At 36.6% G+C, this 23768-nt stretch overlaps 1 non-coding gene across 1 annotated transcript; it reads left to right on the forward strand.

Annotated features, from left to right (window-relative positions):
- Positions 1–9887: 9887 nt before the first annotated feature.
- Positions 9888–9991, forward strand: LOC112725497 (small nucleolar RNA R71). Its single transcript, XR_003164602.1, has one exon. It is a non-coding gene; the product is annotated as a small nucleolar RNA R71 (small nucleolar RNA).
- The last annotated feature ends 13777 nt before the right edge of the window (positions 9992–23768 follow it).

Below are 23768 nucleotides of genomic sequence, written 5' to 3' on the forward strand. Positions count from 1 at the left end.
TAAGGAACAAGGAAATAAAATGGCAAGAAATTAAATTAATAACTAAGAAAACTCTTGGCAAGGTATGAAAATTAGAAGTCCTATCTTAGTTGTCCTTATCAATTGTGATGAGAATTGTCCATTTCTCCCACTTAGTTAACCTCTAACTATGAAGGAAAGTCAAGTAGATGAATCAATTTGATTCCTCAAGTCCCAGTCAACTCCTAAGGAAAGACTAGCTTTAGAGGGATCCAAATCAACTAGCAACTTTCAATTATCAATCAACAAAGGAGTTTGATAACTCAAGAGTCTTCAATTACTCAACCAAAGCCAAAAGGAGAGAAATCTACACTAAAATCCAACCAAGCATTTTGTCAAACACTTGGAAGGCATAACATAAAAACATAGAAATTAATAAGAGACAATAAAATCCAAACAACCAATTGTAAGCATCAATAACACAAATAGAAGAAAGCAATCATAAATATGAAATACCTCAAATTGCATTAAATAGAGAATCAAATCTAACATGATAATTCATAAACTAAAGTGGATAAATAAATAAATCACCAAGAGAAGAGAAACTAAAGTGCTAGAATAAATAAGAGTAGAAGAGAAACTAAATTGCAATAAGATAAAATTCAGAATTTGAGAAGAACTAAACCTAAAAATCCTAAAACCTAGAGAAAGGAGAGAGCTTCTCTCTGTAGAAAACTACATCTAAAATCTAAAATTATGTGAATGAATGTTTGAATGATTTCCCCACTCTGCAGCCTCTATTCTGTGTTCTCGGGCTTGGAACTGGGCCAAAAAGGAGCCCAGAAATCACCCCAGCGCTTTCTGCAATTTTCTGCACGTGGCGCATGTCACGCGTACGCGTCGCTTGAGAAAAATCCTTGTCATGCGTACGCGTCAGTCACGCGTATGCATCGCTTGTCTTCTGCGCTAGTCACGCGTACGCGTCACCCACTTGTACGTGTCACTGCCAGCTTCTCAAAACTTCATTTTCTCGCGTTCATTCCACTTTTGCATGTTTTCTTTCCATCCTCTAAGCCATTCCTGCCCTATAAAGCCTGAAAACACTTAACACACAGATTACGGCATCGAATGGTAATAAAGGGTAATTAAAATTGACAATTTAAAGGCCCAGGAAACATGTTTTCAACTCTATCACAGAATTAGGAAGGATTTATAAAACCATGCAGATTGTATGAATAAGTGTGCAAAGAATTGATAAAAACCACTCAATTTAGCACAAGATAAACCTTTATCAAAGGTACAATGTTATCTTCACATGAGAGAAAGTCAAATAAGACTAGTTAATCTCAATCCAAAAGTCCTAATAAACTTACTAATGAATTAGCAAGAGATTAGAGTCAATGAGAACAATATTACTAACAACTCTAGCCAATCTAAATTGGGTATTAATGACTCAAAATTGCCTAATTCCTCTTTCCAAGCTAAGAATGCTCAAAAATCTACTCTAACATCCAACCAAGCATTTTGTCAAATACTTGGAAGGCATAAGAAGAAAGCAGTATAAATTGCAACGAAAGGTAAATTCTATAACTACCCAATGCAAGGAATCAACAATAAACAAAGAAATTAACCATAAGAACATAAAAGAAACATCAATTGCATTAAAAAAAGCTAAATCTAACAAGGGTATTCATAAACATAAAAGGGACATAAATGGAAAATTAACACTACAAACTAAGAGAATTAAAGTGTAACAAGAAATTGTAAAGGAAACTAGATGAAAACAAGAATTAAACCTAGATCTAAGAGAATTTAACCTAATCCTAACCTAATTCTAGAGAGAAGAGGGAGCTTCTCTCTTTAAAAAACTAACCTACATGATGCTAACCTAAAACTAATTGCTCCCCCTTGTCCAATCTTCAATTGTGCATGAAATAGTCTTTGGAATCAGTTGGATTTGGGCCTGGGAAGCTCAGAAATCTCCCCAAGCATTTTCACTTTAATGAGGTCACGTGCCTGCTGTGACGCGTACGCATGGGTCACGCATACGCGTCATTTGGCTTTTTCTTCTCACGCGTACGCGTCGCCTTCGACGATGTACCTTCTCATGCGTACGCGTCTGTCACGCGTGTGTGTTGCTCTAAATACTCCAAATCCTTATTTTTCCATGAATTCTCCACTTTGAATGCTTTTCTCTTCACTTCTTTGATCTATTCCTAACCTTTTCAACCTGAATTCACTAACAAACACATCAAGGTATATAGTGCAATCAAAGGTGAATTAAAATTAGCAAATTAAAGACCTAAAAAGCATGTTTTCACACTTAAGTACAAATTAGGAGAGATCCACAAAACCATGCTATTTCATTGAATAAATGTGAAAAAAGTTGATAAAATCCCCCAAATTAAGTACAAGATAAACCACAAAATTGGAGTTTATCAGACTCAATCAGCAAACATGTCTGTAATACCCTAATTTTCCTAAGCCTTACCTCATGCCGTAAAGCAAAGGTTAATCAATGGTTATGACAATTCTAAGGCTTATACAATATATATATATAAGTAGAAAGGATTAATAATAAGAGAATCCCGATGAAGAAATAAGCTCAACAATAGAATTACAAAAGCGCGAAACGTTCACACAAAGCTACAAACTTAAGGCACAAGATATAGATACAAGATAAGAAAGCATAAATAGATATATGAGTATAATAGTCATAAAATACTAGCCTCAACCCACGGAGTTTAGACCAACTAGTTATATACAAACGTAACAGAGTTTTTGAAAGTAAAACCAACATATACAATATCTCTTTCATCAAGTTGGCCTCTAAGGCAGATAAAATACAAAAGTGAGAGTACTAAGCAAAATATCCAAAATGACTCCAAAATGGGATAATGATCCTCTGCCCTGTCACCATCACGTAACTCACCGAGGTGGGTTACGACCTGCATCTGAAAAATAACAATAGAATATGGTATGAGAACCGGAGGTTCTCAGTATGGTAATAGAGCCCAGTAATGTAAAATGTAAGATTCTAGAACGCCAGAGGCAATCCTAGAACTTCACATCGAGCATAAGATTCAAACTTAAAGCAAAACTAAATTTATTAAAACCATAAATGAATCAGGGTATTCTATCTTAAGAAATTTCTAAATTAACATTTACACTGCAGTCCTACAACCTTCGCCAACCTAACCGCCATGTGATCCCATCGCCACCACCTATCAAACCTCCTCAATCCTAGTAGAAACACAAGTAATTTATACAAGTAAAACACTATAGCAGGTAAAGCAAGAAGCAATTAAACATATTATACAATTAGGCAAACAATGCAAGTCGGCAAAGCAAACAAACATATAGAATATACACATACTGAATGCCTGTCCTATTTGGCTCGTGATATCACTTGTCGGTCTATAAATGCCATTGCGGCACATCCTCTCGGATGTAGCCTTTCTGCCATGCCAGGGATATAGGCCCTGTACACTCATGCAGTAGAAAAATTTGCCATGTCAGGGATATAGGCCCTACACACTCATGCAACAGAGAATCTGCCATGCCAGGGATATAGGCACTGCACACTCATACAGCAGAGAAGGTTATGTGAGCGAGATACCACCCCGGCCCTCACATCTCAACATAAGTGGGATTAACCACCGTCCTTATGCTGGTGCCGCGACCTCGACAAGCAGGGGACTGCCACAGCGCTTGCTCGAGGCGCATAGCGAATCAACAGTCTCAGTAAAGTCATTACATTAATCCATAATTCCACAACTCATCACATTAATCATTATTACAGTACCCCGCCATTTCTCTCAACTAATCCATCCTCAGTACTCTAGAAACCTAAGTCTCCGTCTTCTAAATTCATACAAAAATTCATCTATTTAAGTCTCTAACTCATCTTTAGTAGTATTAGGACCTAAGCATTAGATAGTATTCTCAAATAGCATTTAAAGAATGTTTGGAGAGCTATGCGTATGCACGCCCATGTGTGCGTACGCACACTTAAAATTTAGCCCATCCTGCGTATGCATTCACTTGCCGCGTACGCAAGGGTGCTGAACAGAAACCATCGCTCACATATGGTGCATGGGGTCTGCGTACGCATTCGTGAGCTTTGGTCCATATTGCGTATGCATGGAGGCTTGGCAGAATCGCATGCTCACGCATGGGGGTTACCCACTGGTGCACGAAATTGTGATCTTCAATGGCGTTAAAAACTTGGTACGCGAGATCGTGATCTCAACACGTCTTCACAACTCCACACAACTAACCAGCAAGTGCACTGGGTCATCCAAGTAATAAACCTTATGTGAGTAAGGGTCGATCCCACGGAGATTGTCGGCTTGAAGCAAGCTATGGTCATCCTTGTAAATCTCAGTTAGGCGGATTCAAATGGTTATGAGGTTTTGATAATTAAAATATAAATAAGGCAGAAAATAAGATATAAATACTTATGTAATTCATTGGTAGGATTTCAAATAAGCGTATGAAGATGCTTTGTTCCTTTTGAACCTCTGCTTTCCTATTTCTTTCATCCAATCATTCATACTCCTTTCCATGGCAAGCTGTATGTTAGGGGATCACCGTTGTCAATGGCTACCGTCTGTCCTCTCAGTGAAAATGGTCCAAATGCGCTGTCACCGCATGGCTAATCATCTGTCGGTTCTCACTCATGATGGAATAGGATCCATTAATCCTTTTGCGTCTGTCACTACGCCCAACACTCGTGAGTTTAAAGCTCGTCACAGTCATCCCTTCCCAGATCCTACTCGGAATACCACAGACAAGGTTTAGACTTTTCGGATCTCAGGAATGGCCACCAATAATTCTAGCCTATACTACGAAGGTTTTAATCTTAGATTAGAAACCCAAGAGATATGCACTCAAGCTTGTTTTTTCATGTAGAACAGAAGTGTTTGTCAGGCATGCGTTCATAGGTGAGAATGGTGATGAGTGTCACATAATCATCACATTCATCATGTTCTTGTGTGCGAACGAATATCTTAGAATAAGAAGTAGGCGTGAATTGAATAGAAGAACAATAGTAATTGCATTAATTCATGAAGAACAGCAGAGCTCCACACCTTAATCTATGGGGTGTAGAAACTCCACCGTTGAAAATACATAAGTGATAAAGGTGTTCATTGGCTTCGGCCCCATAGGGGGAACCAAAATAACCAAGACAAAAATACAATAATAAAAGGTCCTATTTATAATGAACTAGTAACCTAGGGTTTACATAAATGAGTAAATGATGCAGAAATCCACTTCCGGGCCCACTTGGTGTGTGCTTGGGCTGAGCATTGAAGCTTTCACATGTATAGACTTTTCTTGGAGTTAAACGCCAGCTTTGGTGCCAATTTGGGCGTTTAACTCCAGCTTTTATGCCAGTTCTGGCGTTTAACGCCAGAATAGGGTAGAAAGTTGGCATTTAGACGCCAGTTTGCGTTATCAAAACTTGCACAAAGTATGGACTATTATATATTTCTGGAAAGCTCAGGATGTTGACTTTCCAACGCAATTGAAAGTGCGCCAATTGGACTTCTGTAGCTCCAGAAAATCTATTTCGAGTGCAGAGAGATCAGAATCCAACAGCATCTGCAGTCCTTTTTCAGCCTCTGAATCAGATTTTTGCTCAGGTCCCTCAATTTCAGCCAGAAAATACCTGAAATCACAGAAAAACACACAAACTCATAGTAAAGTCCAGAAATGTGATTTTTGAATAAAAACTAATAAAAACATAATAAAAACTAACTCAAACATACTAAAAACATACTAAAAATAATGCCAAAAAGCGTATAAATTATCCGCTCATCACAACACCAAACTTAAATTGTTGCTTGTCCCCAAGCAACTAAAAACAAAGTAGGATAAAAAGAAGATAATATACAATAAATCCGAAAACATCTGTGAAGATCAGTTTTAATTAGATGAGCAGGGCTAGTAGCTTTTTGCTTCTGAACAGTTTTGGCATCTCACTTTATCCTTTGAAGCTCAGAATGATTGGCATCTATAGGAAATCAGAATTCAGATAGTGTTATTTGATTCTCCTAGTTTAGTATGTTGATTCTTGAACACAGTTACTTTGTTTTCTAGTATTACCACCGGATACATAAATGCCACAGACACATAACTGGGTGAACCTTTTCAGATTGTGACTTAGCTTTGTTAGAGTCCCCAATTAGAGGTGTCCAGAGCTCTTAAGCACACTCTTTTTTGCTTTGGACCACGAATTTAATCGCTCAGTCTCAAGCTTTTCACTTGACACCTTCACGCCACAAGCACATGGTTAGGGACAGCTTGATTTAGCCGCTTAGGCCAGGATTTTATTCCTGTAGCCCTCTTATCCACTGATGCTCAAAGCCTTGGATCCTTTTTATTTTACCCTTGCCTTTTGGTTTAAAGGGCTATTGGCTTTTTCTGCTTGGTTTTTTTTTCTTTTATTTTATTTTATTTTATTTTCTTTTTCTGCAAGCTTTTCACTGTTTTTTCTTGCTTCAAGAATCAATTATATGATTTTTAGATTATCAAATAACATTTCTCCTTTTTCATCATTCTTTCAAGAGCCAAGAATTTTAACATTCATAAACAACAAATTCAAAAATATGCACTGTTCAAGCATTCATTCAGAAAACAAAAAGTATTGCCACCACATCAAAATAATTAAACTACTTTAAATTCGAAATCATGTACTTCTTGTTCTTTTGCAATTAAAAACATTTTTCATTTAAGAAAGGTGATGGATTCATAGGAAATTCATAGCTTTAAGGCATAGACACTAAGACACTAATGATCATGTAGTAAAGACACAAACATAGATAGAACATAAAGCATAGGGAATGAAAAATAGAAAAATAAGAGCAAGGAAATTAAAGAACGGGTCCACCTTAGTGATGGCGGTTGGTCCTTCCTCTTGAAGATCCAATGGAATGCTTGAGCTCCTCAATGTCTCTTCCTTGCCTTTGTTGCTCCTCCCTCATGGCTCTTTGGTCTTTTCTGATTTCATGAAGGAGGATGGAATGCTCTTGGTGTTCCACCCTTAGTTGTCCCATGTTGGAACTTAATTTTCCTAGGGAGGTGTTAATTTGCTCCCAGTAATTTTTTGGAGGAAAGTGCATCCCTTGAGGCATCTCAGGGATTTCATGATGAGGAATTTCCTCATGCTCTTGTTGAGGTCCATAAGTGGACTCTCTTGTTTGCTCCATCCTCTTTTTTTAGTGATGGGCTTGTCCTCTTCAATGAGGATGTCTTCCTCTATGACAACTCCAGCTGAATTGCATAGATGACAAATGAGATGAATCTCTCCATCTCCCATGACTCGGAGGTGGAAGCAATTTTCTTCCCTTTCCTCTTTCTAGAGGTTTCTCCGGCCTTAGGTGCCATTAGTGGTTATGGAAAAATAAAAAGCAACGCTTTTACCACACCAAACTTAGAAGGTTTTCTCGTCCTCGAGCAAAAGAAGAAAGAAGATAGTAGAAGAAGAAGAAATAGAGGAGATGGAGGGGGTTTAGTGGTTCGGCCAACGGGGAGAAGTAGTGTTTATGATGTGTGAAAATGAAGGAGTGAAGAGGGGTTTATATAGGAGTGGAGAGAAGGCTAGGGTTCGTGTATTAGGGGTTAGGTTTGGGAGGGAAAGGATTTAAATTTTGAATTGTGAGGTGGGTGGGGTTTTTGGGGTGGAGTGGTGGAGGTGATTGGTGAAGTGGTGATGGCCAAGGGTGTTATGGGAAGGTGTGAAGAAGAGAGAGAGAGAGAGAGAGAGTTGAGGTAGGTGGGGATCCTGTGGGGTCCATAGATCCTGAGGTGTCAAGAATTTCTCATCCCTGCACCATTTTGGCTTGTAAACGCCCCTTGGAGTGCCAATCCTGGCGTTAAACGCCAGGTTGCTGCCCATTTCTGGCGTTTAACGCCACCTTTTCTTCCCTTTCTGGCATTTAAACGCCAGCTTTTTTCCTTTCTGGCATTAAACGCCAGTCTGGTGCCCTTTTCTGGCGTTAAACGCCCAGAATGGTGCCAGACTGGGCGTTTAATGCCCATTCTGCTACCCTCACTGCCATTTAAAAGCCAGTAAGATCATCCTCTAGGGTATGCTATTTTTAATGCTGTTTTTCATTCTGTTTTTGCTTTTTCAATTGTTTTTGTGACTTCACATGATCATCAACCTAAAGAAAACATAAAATAACAATAGAAAATAGAAATTTAACATAGATAAGTAAAGATTGGGTTGCCTCTCAACAAGCACTTCCTTAATATCAATAGCTTGACAGTGGGCTCTCATGGAGCCTCACAGATACTCAGAGCATGATGATGGTCTCCTGACACCAAACTTAGAATTTGAATGTGGGGGCTCTGTTTGACTCTGCATTGAGAGAAGCTTGTCATGCTTCTTCTCCATGTGTACAGAAGGAGATCCTTGAGCCTTAAACACAAAGTAGTCCTCATTCACTTGAATGACCAACTCTCCTCTGTCAACATCAATCACAGCTTTTGCTGTGGCTAGGAAGGGTCTGCCAAGGATGATGGATTCATCTCTATTCTTCCCAATGTCCAGGATTATGAAATCAGCAGGGATGTAAAGGCCTTCAACCTTTACCAAGACATCCTCTACAAGTCCATAAGCCTGTTTCCTTGAATTGTCTGCCATCTCTAGTGAGATTCTCGCAGCTTTCACCTCAAGGATCCCTAGTTTCTCCATTACAGAGAGGGGCATGAGGTTTATACTTGACTCTAGGTCACACAGAGCCTTCTCAAAGGTCATGGTGCCTATGGTACAAGGTATTGAGAACTTTCCAGGATCCTGTTTCTTCTGAGGTAATTTCAGTTGAATCAGATCATTCAGTTCATTGATGAGCAATGGAGGTTCATCCTCCCAAGTCTCATTACCAAATAACTTGGCATTTAGCTTCATGATTGCTCCAAGGTACTTAGCAATTTGCTCTTCAGTAGTATCGTCATCATCTTCAGAGGAAGAATACTCATCAGAGCTCATGAATGGCAACAGTAAGTTTAGTGGAATCTTTATGGTCTCTATATGAGCCTCAGATTCCTTTGGTTCCTCAAAGGGGAACTCCTTGGAGGTCAGTGGACGCCCATTGAGGCCTTCCTCAATGGAAATCACTGCCTTTCCCTCCTCTATGCATTCGGCTATGTGGGACGTGTTTAGGGCCTTGCACTCTCTCTTTGGATTCTCTTCTGTATTGCTTGGGAGAGTACTGGGAGGGAGTTCAGTAACTTTCTTACTCAGCTGACCCACCTGTGCCTCCAAATTTCTAATGGAGGATCTTGTTTCATTCATAAAACTTAGTGTGGTCTTGGATAGATCAGAGACTATGGTTGTTAAGTCAGAATGGCTCTGCTTAGAATTCTCTGTCTGTTGCTAAGAAGATGATAGAAAAGGTTTGCTATTGCTAAACCTTTTTCGTCCACCATTATTATTATTGAAGCCTTGATTAGGCTTCTGTTGATCCTTCCATGAGAGGTTAGGATGATTCCTCCATGAAGGATTGTAAGTGTTTCCATAGGAATCTCCCATGTAATTCAATTCTTCCATTGCAGAATTCTCAGGATCATAAGCTTCTTCTTCAGAGGAAGCTTCCTTAGTACTGCCTGATGCAGCTTGCATTCCAGACAGACTCTGAGAAATCATATTGACTTGCTGAGTCAATATTTTGTTCTGAGCTAATATGGCATTCAGAGTATCAATCTCAAGAACTCCTTTCTTCTGAGGCGTCCCATTATTCATAGGATTCCTTTCAGAAGTGTGTATGAATTAGTTATTTCCAACCATTTCAATGAGTTCCTGGGCTTCTTCAGGCGTCTTCTTCAGATGAAGAGATCCACCAGCAGAGTTGTCCAATGAAATCTTGGACAGTTCAGATAGACCATCATAGAATATGCATATGATGCTCCATTTTGAAAGCATGCCAGAAGGACACCTTCTGATCAATTGCTTGTATCTTTCCCAAGCTTCATAGAGGGATTCGCCTTCCTTCTGTCTGAAGGTTTGGACTTTCACTCTAAGCTTACTCAATTTTTGAGGTGGAAAGAACTTTGCCAAGAAGGCATTGACCAGCTTTTCCCAAGAGTTCAGGCTTTCTTTAGGTTGTGAATCCAACCATGTCCTAGCTCTGTCTCTAACAGCAAAAGGGAAGAGCATAAGTCTGTAGACCTCAGGGTCAACCCATGGGTCTTAACAATGTCACAGATTTACAAGAATTTAGCTAAAAACTGATGAAGATCTTCCAATGGAAGTCCATGATACTTGCAATTCTGCTGCATTAGAGAAACTAATTGAGGTTTAAGCTCAAAGTTGTTTGCTCCAATTGCAAGGATTGAGATGCTTCTTCCACAGAAGTCAGAAGAAGGTGCAATGAAGTCACCAAGTATCTTCCTTGCATTGTTGGCATTGTTGTTATCTTCAGCTGCCATGTCTTCTTCTCTTTTGAAAATTTCTGTTAGGTCCTCTCCAGAGAGTTGTGCTTTAGCTTCTCTTAGCTTTCTCTTCAAGGTCCTTTTAGGTTCAGGATCAGCTTCAACAAGAATGCCTTTGTCCTTATTCCTGCTCATATGAAAGAGAAGAGAACAAGAAAGTATGGAATCCTCTATGTCACAGTATAGAGATTCCTTGAGGTGTCAGAGGAAAAGAAGAATAGAAGGATGAGGTAGAGGGGAGAATTCGAACTTATATAGAGGGAGATAGTCCGAATTGCTAAAAGAGGAGGGGTGTTAGTACTTAAATAGAATAAGGTGAGGAAGGAGAAGAATTTTCGAAAACAAAATTGAAAAGAAAAAAAAATTAAATTAATTAAAAGGAATTTTGAAAAAGTGGTTGATGGTTTTCGAAAATTAAAAGTGAGAAAGTGGTTAGGTGATTTTGAAAAATATTTTAAAATCAGTAATCAAAAAGATATGATTGAAAATTATTTTGAAAAAGATGTGATTGAGAAGATATGATTGAAAAACAATTTGAAAAGATTTGATTTTTAAAATTGATGACTTGACTAACAAGGAATTTAAAAGATATGATTCTAAAATTCAAATTTTGCTTCTTTCTTAACAAGAAAGTAACAAACTTGAAATTTTTGAATCAAATCATTAATTGGTAGCAAGGATTTTCAAAAATATTGAAAGATAATTTAAAAAGATTTGATTTTGAAAAAGATATGATTGATAAAAGAGGATATGAAAAAGATAAGATTTTGAAAAATTAGTTTTAAAACTTGCAAAATTGAAAAATATTTGAATTGAAAACAAAATTACCTCCTTGATGCTATCCTGGCATTAAACGCCCAGAATGGTATCCATTCTGGCGTTTAACGCCCAAAGTACTATCCTTTTAGGCATTTAACGCCCAGCCAGGTACCCTGGCTGGCGTTTAAACGCCAGTTTTCCTTCCTCACTGGGTGTTCAAAACGCCCAGCTTTTTCTCTGTAATTCCTCTACTTTTGTTCTGAATCTTCAATTTTCTGTATTATTGACTTGAAAAGACATAATTTTGAAAATTTTTTTGAATTTTTAATGATGAAGAACAACAAAATTAAACTAATCATGGAAAACTAAGATCAAATAGACAATGCATGCAAGACACCAAACTTAGAAATTTTCATATTAGAGACACTAACAAATTGAGAATGCACATGAGAAATAACAAAAGACACAAAACAGGAGAATTTAAAGATCAGAAAAAGACAATCATCAAGAATAACTTGAAGATCATGAAGAACAAGACTCAATGCAGGTGTTCTTCGAAAATTTAAAGAAAAATTAAAAAAAAATGCAATTGACACCAAACTTAAAATTTGACACTAGACTCAAACAAGAAACATAAATTATTTTTTATTTTCATGGTTTTATTAAATTTTTTTGTAATTTTTTTTTGAAAATTATTTTTTTCAAAATTTTTAATACGAATTCTAGGAATCATGCAATGTTAGTCTAAAGTTTCAGTCTAAAAGGATTAGACATGGCTAGCCAAGCTTCAGCAAGACATTACATACAACAACCAAATTGATGGGAATCAACTAGCTCCTGTGATGAAAAAAGCATCATCTGAAACTCTAGAATTCGTTCTTAAAAATTCTGAAGTCATAGAATAATTTTTTGAAAATTTTTCGAAAATAAAAAGCTTTAAAAATAAAATAAAATTACCTAATCTGAGCAATAAGATGAACCGTCAGTTGTCCAAACTCGAACAATCCCCGGCAACGGCGCCAAAAACTTGGTTCACGAAATTGTGATCGCACACTTTTCACACAACTCCGTGCAGCTGATCAGCAAGTGCATTGGGTCGTCCAAGTAATAAACTTTACGTGAGTAAGGATCGATCCCACGGAGATTGTCGGCTTGAAGCAAGCTATGGTCATCCTTGTAAATCTCAGTCAGGCGGATTCAAATGGTTATGAGGTTTTGATAATTAAAATAGAAATAAGGCAGAAAATAAGATAGAAATACTTATGTAATTCATTGGTAGGATTTTAGATAAGCGTATGAAGATGCTTTGTTCCTTCTGAACATCTGCTTTTCTATTGCTTTCATCCAATCATTCATACTCCTTTCCATGGCAAGCTGTATGTTGGGGGATCACCGTTGTCAATGGCTACCGTCCATCCTCTTAGTGAAAATGGTCCAAATGCGCTGTCACCGCACGATTAATCATCTGTCGGTTCTCACTCATGTTGGAATAGGATCCATTGATCCTTTTGCGTCTGTCACTACACCCAACACTCCCGAGTTTGAAGCTCGTCACAGTCATCCCTTCCCAGATCCTACTTGGAATACCACAGACAAGGTTTAGACTTTCCGGATCTTAGGAATGGTCGCCAATAATTCTAGCCTATACCACGAAGGTTTTAATCTTAGATTAGAAACCCAAGAGATATGCACTCAAGCTTGTTTTCATGTAGAACGGAAGTGTTTGTCAGGCACGCGTTCATAGGTGAGAATGGTGATGAGTGTCACATAATCATCACATTCATCATGTTCTTGTGTGTGAATGAATATCTTAGAATAAGAAGTAGGCGTGAATTGAAGAGAAGAACAATAGTAATTGCATTAATTCATGAAGAACAGCAGAGCTCCACACCTTAATCTATGGGGTGTAGAAACTCCACCGTTGAAAATACATAAGTGATAAAGGTGTTCATTGGCTTCGGCCCCATAGGGGGAACCAGAATAACCAAGACGAAAATACAATAATAAAAGGTCCTATTTATAATGAACTAGTAACCTAGGGTTTACATAAATGAGTAAATGATGCAGAAATCCACTTCCGAGCCCACTTGGTGTGTGCTTGGGCTGAGCATTGAAGCTTTCACATGTAGAGACTTTTCTTGGAGTTAAAAGCCAGCTTTGGTGCCAGTTTGGGCATTTAACTCTAGCTTTTATGCCAGTTCTGGCGTTTAACGCCAGAATAGGGTAGAAAGTTGGCATTTAGACGCCAGTTTGCGTTATCGAAAATTGGGCAAAGTATGGACTATTATATATTGCTGGAAAGCCCAGGATGTCTACTTTTCAACGCAATTAAGAGTGCACCAATTGGGTTTTTGTAGCTCCAGAAAATCCATTTCGAGTGCAGGGAGGTCAGAATCCAACAACATCTGCAGTCCTTTTTCAGCCTCTGAATCAGATTTTTGCTTAGGTCCCTCAATTTCAGCCAGAAAATACCTGAAATCACAGAAAAACACACAAACTCATAGTAAAGTTTAGAATATATGATTTTTGAATAAAAACTAATAAAAACATAATAAAAACCAACTAAAATATACTAAAAACATACTAAAAATAATGCCAAAAAGCGTATAAATTATCCGCTCATCACCCACGTACACATGTTGTCCCAAATTTGTAAAATTTTGCAAAGTTGCAGAATTTTAGTGTAAACACCAAACTTTAAACGTTCATAACTTCCTCTACAAAAATCCATTTTCTTCAAACTTTATATCAATTTAAAGCTTTTTGAATCATCTTTAATTTAAAGCAATTTCCAACCAATGTTAAAAACAGAGGCTCAAGTTATGATCTGTTAAAGTTCACCAAAAACTGATTTTTACCAAAAGTTAGCTAGGTTCTCAAACTTCCAAAATTCACAATCAAGACCAATTATCTTACAACCAAAATAGTTCCAATGTACCTAAATTATATTCATATATCTTCCAATTCATTCCACAACCTACCAATACACTTTTTCATCATTTTCATCCAAAAATTCCTAATTACACACCTCCACATTTTCAATAAATCACAACTCAACCTCAATTCACAGTCCTCAACATTCATCAACATCAGCAAGCATCATAATCATCAATGCCATCATACATAGTCAATTCAATCCTATCCTATGGTCCACTAACCTAAGTGTCCAGAAATATTACATATTATATAGAGAAAAATGAAACCATACCTTAGCTGATTTCCAATATGCACAATACACCAATTTGAGTCCAATTCAAGCCTCCAATCACCAACAAATCACCAATCAACTCCAACAAGCATCAACAATCAAATTTTCTAAGGTATACACATTAATTTACCACAAATTAATACCTAGGGTTCCTAAATACTCAATTTCACAAGGGAGAAGAACAAGCTTACCTTACCCACAGTTGATTAGGATAAAACCCAATAGAAACCAAGTGTTAGAGTGCACCTAAACACCTAAAATCACAAAAATTCACTCAAACCAAAACCCAAAATTTCAAAATTCACAAGGGCTGAGAACTGGGCAGGGATTTTTGAAAAGCTTAGCACAATACCTAGCCAGAAGTGACGGGATCAGTGAGAGCATCGTGTGGCCACAATAATGGTGAAAGTGGCTGAATAGGGTTCATTTAAGTAGTTATATATGTTGGGCTTGGGCCCAACATGGGCCCGGTCCAACTCGTTAGTGTTTTTGGCCCGTTTGACTCAACTTTGGGCTAAACCTTTAGAATTAGTGCCCGGTTTTTAATTCTAAATGATTTCCTAAGTTCTTCTACTATTTTTATTATTATCACACAGTATCAGACAGACTTAAGCCAGCACCGCCGGCTAACTTATCGATACGCATTTTTATGCAATTTTCCATAGAAGAATCAACTTTTCAACTCAGAAAAATCTACTGAGTCCAAATGTCATATTTAAATTTTTTAATTAATATTCTAAATTTTTAAATATATTTCGGGAAATTAAATTATTTAAATTAAGCGGTTAATTAATTGTGATTCTTACAATGTCTGGAGGTCATTTTCTCAGCATCTCTTTGTACCTCTCCCAAGCTTCATAAAGGGAATCTCCTTCATGCTATCGAAAATTCTGAATGTTGGTTTTGGGCTTGGTTAACCTCTGAGGTGGGAAGAACTTGGTTAGGAACTTAGTGACCAAGTCTTCCCATGTGGCTATGCTCTCCTTGCGCTGATTGTCCAACCACCGCTTAGTCCGATCCCTTACAGCAAAAGAAAATAGCAACAACCGATAAACTTTAGCCGGGACGCCATTTGTCTTGATAGAATTAAAAATTTGCAGAAAGTTTGAGATGAACAAGTTAAGATCTTTCTGTGGGCTCCTACTGAACTGACAGTTTTGTTGGACTAGTGTGACAAGCTGGGACTTCAATTCAAAGTTGTTGGCATTGACAGTAGGTGTCACAATGCTACTTTTACAACTCCCTATATTGGGGGCAGCGAAAGATTCAAGAGTCCTCCTAGGTTGAGGAACATTAGCATTGTGATTTGCATTCTCAACCATGGTATAGTCAGGCTCTTCTTCAACTACCTCTTCAATCTCTTCTACAACCCTTTGATCTCTAACTTGTTTTCTTTGTTGTCAAAGAGTTTTTTCTATCTCAGGATCGTAGTGAAGAGGCTCTTTGTCCCTGTTATTCTGCACAGACAAAAACAACAAAAATATCAAATTGTAACTCCCTTCACAGTGATGAAGGGAATTCCCAGGGGGAAAAATAAACAAAAATAGTAAATAAACAAAAACTAAAAAGGTCTAATCTAGGTAATCAATTGATTAGTAGTTTGTTAACTACGACTAATCCCTAGCAACAATGCCAAAAATTTTATGCGAATTTTTCAAACCACAATACTACCGACAAGTGCACCGTGTCGTACCAAGTAATAAACTCACGGTGAGTGAGTGGATCCTACGAGGATTAACGGATTAAGTAAGAAATAGTGAATCGATTAATCTAATCAGACAATCAAAATTAGGTTTTAGCTTGAACATAAACAATTATGTAACAAAAGCAAACAATGAGTATTAAAAGGTAATATGATTAAAAGAGTTAAGGTTTTAGAGATGTTGAGACATCCATATCAATAATTTTCACTTTCCACCTTGATTATGCAAATATATTTCCATGGCAAATCATTAGTGATTAAATCCCAATCCCTTGATAATTCAATTTCTCTTTAACATGATTAATCACTAATTTCTTAGTTAATTACTTTAAAAAGGAGTTAAGCACGTTCACAGATTTATAAGCCACACAATTCATAAGAATCTTCCCTTGTTGATTCAATGTCACTTATCAAGTCTAGATCCAAAACTTAAGAGTTGTGAGAATCGATTTTCAAGCTTAATTTAATTAATTAACTCTTTCAACAAGTTAAAAGAATTCAAGTCAGAGAAAAATTATTTTCCAACACGTTCAACCCCTTTTTGATGAAGAATGAAAACATTTTCTTAAGAAGTCATCAATGTATAAATCAAAAGTAGGAAAAGCTAGTGTATTAATCCATGGAATCAACAGAGCTTTTAACCTTAACCAAGGAGAATTAGTTGCCCATGTTCTTCAGAGAAATTCTAAAAGTATGAAAAGTAAAAGGTGCAGAAGAAGAGAGGAAGCAGTCCTTAAAACATTTGACTTCTCCTCTTAAATACTAACCCTAAAAGGAATTCCAAATTCAAACTAAAACATAATCAAATTTAAAATAAAATCAAATCTAACTAATTAATATTTTCCTTCAGCAAAGCTCTCAATCTTATCTTCTTGCTATCCTCAATTAATTGCTGTGATTAGTGGGCTTGAGTTGAGCATTTAATTCAACACACAAGTGATGAAGAGTTAGAGGTTTTAGTGGCTAATTAAGGCCCCTGGAATATAGCTTAAATCTCACGTGGACATGAGTGCTCGAGTGGTCAACTTAGAGGGCACCCGCCTTTCTTGCATCTTTGAGACCTCAGCCACGTTGTACGTAGGGCTTGTTCTTAATCCAATTCACTCTTTGGCTGGCTCACGTTGCACGTAGAGTGTCTCACGTGGTACGTGATCTTGATTTCTTTCAATTGTGGCCTCTGTTTGCTCTCAAGCATTGCACGTAGAAAAACTTACGTCCCACGCAAACCAGGTATTGTGCGTACAAATGCCTCATGCGTACGCATGATAGCTCAAAATCCTCTTGTTGTGCTTACGCATGATGGTCAACATCCCACGTAAAAGTCTTCGTGTCCCATATTGAATTAGGGTCATGCGTACGCATGAATGAGCAAATTTCACTACTTGTGCATACACATGGGTCATGCATACACACGACTTCTGTTTTGACGTTGGACGCCACTGCTCCCACGCCCCACGTTGAAGTGCTTCGTGCATTGGGAGTGCATCATTGGTTTGGCGTGGCACGTTGCTCTCCCCACGTTACACGTGAAGCTTGATTTCAACACAGGGAGCTCTCTGTTTAGTCCAGAGAGTTTTCTGTTTGCTTCAGTGCCATGTACTTCTTGTATTTGATGACTCTTATCCTCTGTTTTCTCTTTGTTCCTTGTCGATTTCCTTTTAAATTCTCCTGTAATCAATGAATTCAACTAATTCAAAGTAATGCTCAATTAACCATGAAAACATTGCTAATCCAACAGAAATTCTTAGCAAATTAAATAAAAATCATAAAGGAAGAAAAACAATAAAGATGCTCACGCATCAATGGAGTAGGCATTCTGTGTATGTGATGTATGAGACAGGGAGCTCGAATCCTAATCAATCCTTGTAAAAAGAGAGAAAAACACATTTCACTAGTTTTCTTACTCTCGAAAAATTTGTCTGTAATTGATTTCTATGAATAGCGACAATTTTATAGATGAAATTACAGATGAATTTTCATATCTGTCGATAAATTTGTGCAAATTCATTTTTGTCACTATCGACAGAAAATTCATCAAAAAAATTTTCTGTATTTCTGTAGAATAAAATTTGTCAAAAATATCCATCTATAATATACAATTTTCTAGTAGTAATCCCCCTTTAAACGGGTCAGGTTTGGAATAGGCTAAAAAGAAAAATATTATTTAATCCAATTCATTGATCAAATTAAATGAATGAGTTAAGCTAAAAATGCTGTCTAAACCCATCATATCTAGCATACGAACACCTTGATTTGGATAAAATCTTACGGGTTAATTCGAAGAGTTAATATATAATATTTAGAGTAAATGAACAAAAATACACGTAAAAGAGTTTAAAGTAGACAACAGTATACACCAAAATTCATAAATATAAAAGTATACTTCAAAGACGGTTTCCAGATAGATAAAAATGTTATACTATTAATAAGACTTTGATACTTATGAATCTTTGGTGTGTACTTTTGTCTATTAAAAATAATCTTTTGACAAAAATATATATACACTAAAGATATATAAATATCAAATCCTTACTGACCAGTATGAGAATTTTGTTCATTGAAAACAATATCTAAGATGTATTTTCATATTTACAAATTTTGATGTATATGTGTGTTCACTACAAATATTTTCACATGTATTTTTGTCCATTTAGACTAATTTTTAAAATTTACATTATACTAAAATTGAGTTTTTTCCTAACTAATGAAAGTGACGTGTCAATTTCTCATTAACCTATTTTTCTTCCAAAATTAATGCATTTAATAAATAATGCATAATTATACTAATTTAGAAAAATATCTTTATATTATAATTATATAAAATCAATATTTAATGCATTATTAAACTACTTATCAATTATCAATCGGAAATATTTTTAATCATTTTAATAAATAATGCATAATTATACTAATTAGGAAAATATCTTTATTATAATTATATAAAATTAATATTTAATACATTATTAAACTAATTATCAATTGAAAATATTTTTAATCATTTTAATTATATTTATTTTAATTATATTGATATCATTCTAATTCTTATTCATTATCCAATGATTTTATTAGTGGCAAGTTGTTACCTTAATGGTAACCCATTTATAATAATAATAATAATAATAATAATAATAATAATAATAATAATAATAATAATAATAATAATAATAATTATTATTATTATTATTATTATTATTATTATTATTATTATTATTATTATTATTATTATTATTATTATTATTATCAAATTCTATTCTTAATATAAAAATACAAAATTTTATTCCTTCCATTTTTAATTTACCACTATAAAAGACCATGTATACTAGAAGAAAATATCATTTGTTTACCAATTACTTTTTCATTGGATAGCTTTTACAACAATTCTTTCTCTTCCTATGAGGTGTCGTTGCAAGAAGGCAACTATCGTGGACACAAACCACCATACTCTCCAACTCATGTGCTCGTCATTCGGAGCTATATATGATATGTTATCCATGAAGTATTTATAGATCATGGTGTTATCATGTATGCACCAATAAAAAAAGTTTCGAATTTAAATTTAAGTCATTTACCTATTTGTGTGGTATATTGTAGTGTGAAATTACTTTCAATTTGTGTTGTGCAATGATATTATGGTCTAATTTAAACTTTTACTTTAGAACTGTATTATAATTTTATCTCATCATTTTTTCTTAGATATCAAGTTGACGTATTTTCATTTATTATTATTATTAAAACGGATGTAATATGAAATTTATAAAAAAAAACTCTCACACTCAATTTATTTTATTGTAGTCTTCTATTTCTTCTATTTCTTTTTATATTCTTTTTATTGACGGAGGAAAATTGTCGGTAAAGAATTTCTCAATAATATCGCGTTGCAAGTATAGTTCTAAACCAACAAATTATCCTCGATCAATGTTTAAATTGTTTGTCACTTAAGCAAACTCAATAAAATTAACCGAAGTATTTAAATCTCGGGTCAACTCTCAAGGAATTGCAGGGAAGTATGTTTATTATTGGCTGGAAAAGTATATTTTTGGGTTTTGTAATAAGAAACAAAAAAGTAAAATGGCAAGAAAATAAACTAATAACTAAGAAAGGTCTTAGCAAGGATTGAGAATTGGAATTCCTATCCTCATTATCATTGTTAATTGTGATGGTAAATATAAATTACCTTTACTTAGTTAACCTCTAACCAATGAAGGAAAGTCAAGTGCATACAATCAACTTGAGTTCACAAGTCCTAATCAACTCATAGGGAGAGACTAGATTTAGTGAAGTTCAAGCTAACCGGCAATCTTCAATTACCAATCAAAAAGAGACTTTGACAACTCAAGAGTCTCTAATTAATCAATCCAAGTCAAGAACATAAAAATCTAAATTAAAATCCACCCAAGCATTTTATCAAACACTTGGAAGGCATAAAATAAAAACATAGAAAATTGACAAGACATAGGAAATTATAAGACTAACCAAAGCAAAGAAATAACAATAACAAAGCAATTGAACAATAAGAAACATGAAACATAAATTGTATTAATGAAAATTGAGAGTAACACATGAACTCATAAACTAAATTAGCAAAATAAAGGAATCAATAAGAGAAGTAGATAACTAAAGTGCTAGAACAAATAAAAGTAAGAGAAAACTAAATTAAAATAAGACTGAAATCTAAACCTAAAGAGAAATTGGAAGAAGAAACCCTAAACTTAGAGAGAGGAGAGAGAGCCTCTCTTTCTATAATTCTACATCTAAAACCTAAAAAATGTGTATGAATAAAAAGTGAATGAATGATTCCTTCAATCTGCTTCACTCCCCAGCCTCTAATCTATACTTTTGGGCCTGAAACTGGGTCAAAAGTAGCCTAGAAATCGCCCCCATCATTTTCTGTTAATTGCAGCACATGACGCTCGTCACGCGTACGTGTCGCTGGATATTGAACTGGCCACGCGTACGTGTCATCCACACATGCGCATCAATTGTCTGCTGCACCAGTCACGCGTACGCGTCATCCATGCGTGTGCGTCGACTCCAGCTTCTCAAATCTCCAAATTCTTGTGTTCCTTCCACTTTTGCATGCTTCCTTTCCATACTTTAAGCCATTCATGTCCTATAAACCCTGTGTAAGACCCGGTTAATTAATGGTTAATTAACCCATAAATGAGAATTTATTCTAGAAAGTCAAGAATGTGATTTTCATGGCTAAATGTGATAGAGAAGATTGAGACGAGAATTTCGGTACTAATTTTACAGAAATCGGACCAAGATTGGACCGAGCGGGCCAAACCGGGCCAACCAGATCCAAAGTGGGTCCTTGGCCCAACTAAACTAAACCAAAACCCTAATTTTCAGCACTCTCTCTCCTCATTTGTTACACACACACGCTGAAATGGAGTAAGGGAGAGGAAGAACACTCTCTCAAACTTCTCTCTCACTTGATCTTCAAACTACCATAACTTTTTACCTAGAGCTCCGATTGTCGCACCGTTTGTGGCCACGCGTTCACCGCGAAGAGCTCTACAAAACCTATACAATCAATCTTTAGGTAAACCATGTTTTTCTCTTTGAATTTCCAGCCTTGTTTTCGAGTTTCATGAGCAGAAATGTTGAGATTTTGGGCTCTTTGATGTTATAGGACCCAACTCTCTTGAAGGAGAAGGTTAATCTTATCTCCTTGGACCTTGGGTGTGGTAAGATTCTCATCCCTAATGTAATTTGTTGTTCTATGATGTTTGGGTATTGAGATGTTGTGTATGGGTATGATGATTGTGGCTTAGGTTGTGTATATGTGAATTTTGGGGCTTGATTGAGACCTTGGAAAGCTTGAAAAGGGATTTTTGGTGGTAAAAATATGTTCTTGGAGGTGTTGAGACCTAGAGAACTTGTGGACAAGTGGTTTGGAAGTGCTCCGATTGAGCTTGGGAAATCGGCTAAGGTATGGTCTCGGTTTCTCGTATCTAATATGTAATGTGGTAGGAAATACTTAGGCTAGAGGCCCTAAGATAGGAATTGAATTGATGATGTTGTTGAATGGTTGAGATATATGATGTGATCATATATGTGATTATGAATATTGATGCCTTGATTGTGTGATATATGAGAAAATGCATGTTGTGATATATGCTTGATGAATGATTGAGGTTGAATTAGTGGGTGGTACCATGTTGGTGGTGAGTATGATGATGATTATGTATAATGATGGTTGATTGGAAATTGTATTATTGGAAATTGGGATGAGGAAGGATGTATGACGTGATGTTGTGTTTGTCCTTTAGCCATTTGATTGAGAAGTGTTAAAATGGTTGGATGGTGGTTTTGGAAATCTTGGTAAAGTGTCAATGTGTGAGTTGAGGATGGCTTGATGTTGATTTTGGTACATTTTGATTGATTTCAAAAAGGATTGAAATTGGCATGTTTTGGTTGATTTTGAAAATAGTTGAAAATGGCTTATTTTGAAAATGGTACCTTATGGTTTTGTATGAAAATATCATTTTTAGGCATACTTTGATGGGACTTAACTTGGACTACGGATCTCTATTTTGTGCCAAATCTGTTTAGAAATGAAATTGGATCTGGGATGTCCATGCCGTTCGAAGAACGGGTGAAAAACGATTTAAAATGAGGAAGTTTTGTCCGTCGGAAGATTGGGGGTTGAATTTGTAAATTCTGTAGCTTTTAACTTAGAAAATTTATAGCAGAATGACCCTCCGTGTGTAGGCGCACTTGGCGAGAACGCGCCGTTCTTCTAGAAGGCACCATCCACGCGTGTGCGTGATGTGCGCGGGCGCGTTGATGCGTTGCACCAAATGCCCAGTCATTTCCCCGAGAGTTGTGCTAGAGTTGTGCCAGTTTTGTGCCTGGGGCACAATTGTACCCGTGCGTATGCACGGCTGACGCGTACGCGTCGTTTGGCTATTTTTCAACCCGCACGTCTGCGCGTATTACGCTTGCGCGTCGATGAGTTTTGTGGCCATCCACGCGTGCGCGTACGCGTGGCCCTGTTTTTCATCCCAAAGTTGATTTTTGAGTTTTAAAAGCCAAATTTCATACTTCTAAGCCTCCGATCTCACCACTTATGTCTTAAATCATTAAGATGTGCCTAGCAATGAGACAAGGAGCTAGTGAAATGTGGTAACTTGCGAGTGAAGCAAGGGGAGAATGAATGATCAATGAGGATCAAAGATGATTATGTGAGATACGGAGGATGGCAGTGGAAGTGCTTGTTATGCCATGGGCCGAAGGGCCGTAATTGTTGAGGAATTGGCTGGTTATGGATTTAACCGTAAGCCGGATGACTAGATTATTGCCGTGTTACGGCGGAGCCATGATTATGGCTAAGTAAAAATGCATATATGTTGTTGAATGAATTGTGAATGTTTTCACTTCCACTATCGGAGATGAGGGTTTCCCTGGGGGAAAGCAGTGGCTAGCCACCATGTGCTCCAGGTTGAGACTCGAAGCTCTTTTGACCCTATGTCGTAAGTGTGGCCGGGCACTGTGAAAGACCCGGATGAGCTCGCCCCCGTAAATATTCACCAGTGAGGGTGATGGATATGGATCATGATTATGATCAAGTTTATGATGAGTATAACTCGAGTTGGGGATGCGCGACAGAGGGACAATCCTATGGTTCGCTACCAGGACTTGTCGGGTTGGCTCTATAACCGACAGATGATATCATCAGCCACTAGGGACAGGCAT

The sequence above is a fragment of the Arachis hypogaea genome, chromosome 11, assembly GCF_003086295.3.
Source record: "Arachis hypogaea cultivar Tifrunner chromosome 11, arahy.Tifrunner.gnm2.J5K5, whole genome shotgun sequence".
In the NCBI taxonomy this organism is placed as follows: domain Eukaryota; kingdom Viridiplantae; phylum Streptophyta; class Magnoliopsida; order Fabales; family Fabaceae; genus Arachis; species Arachis hypogaea.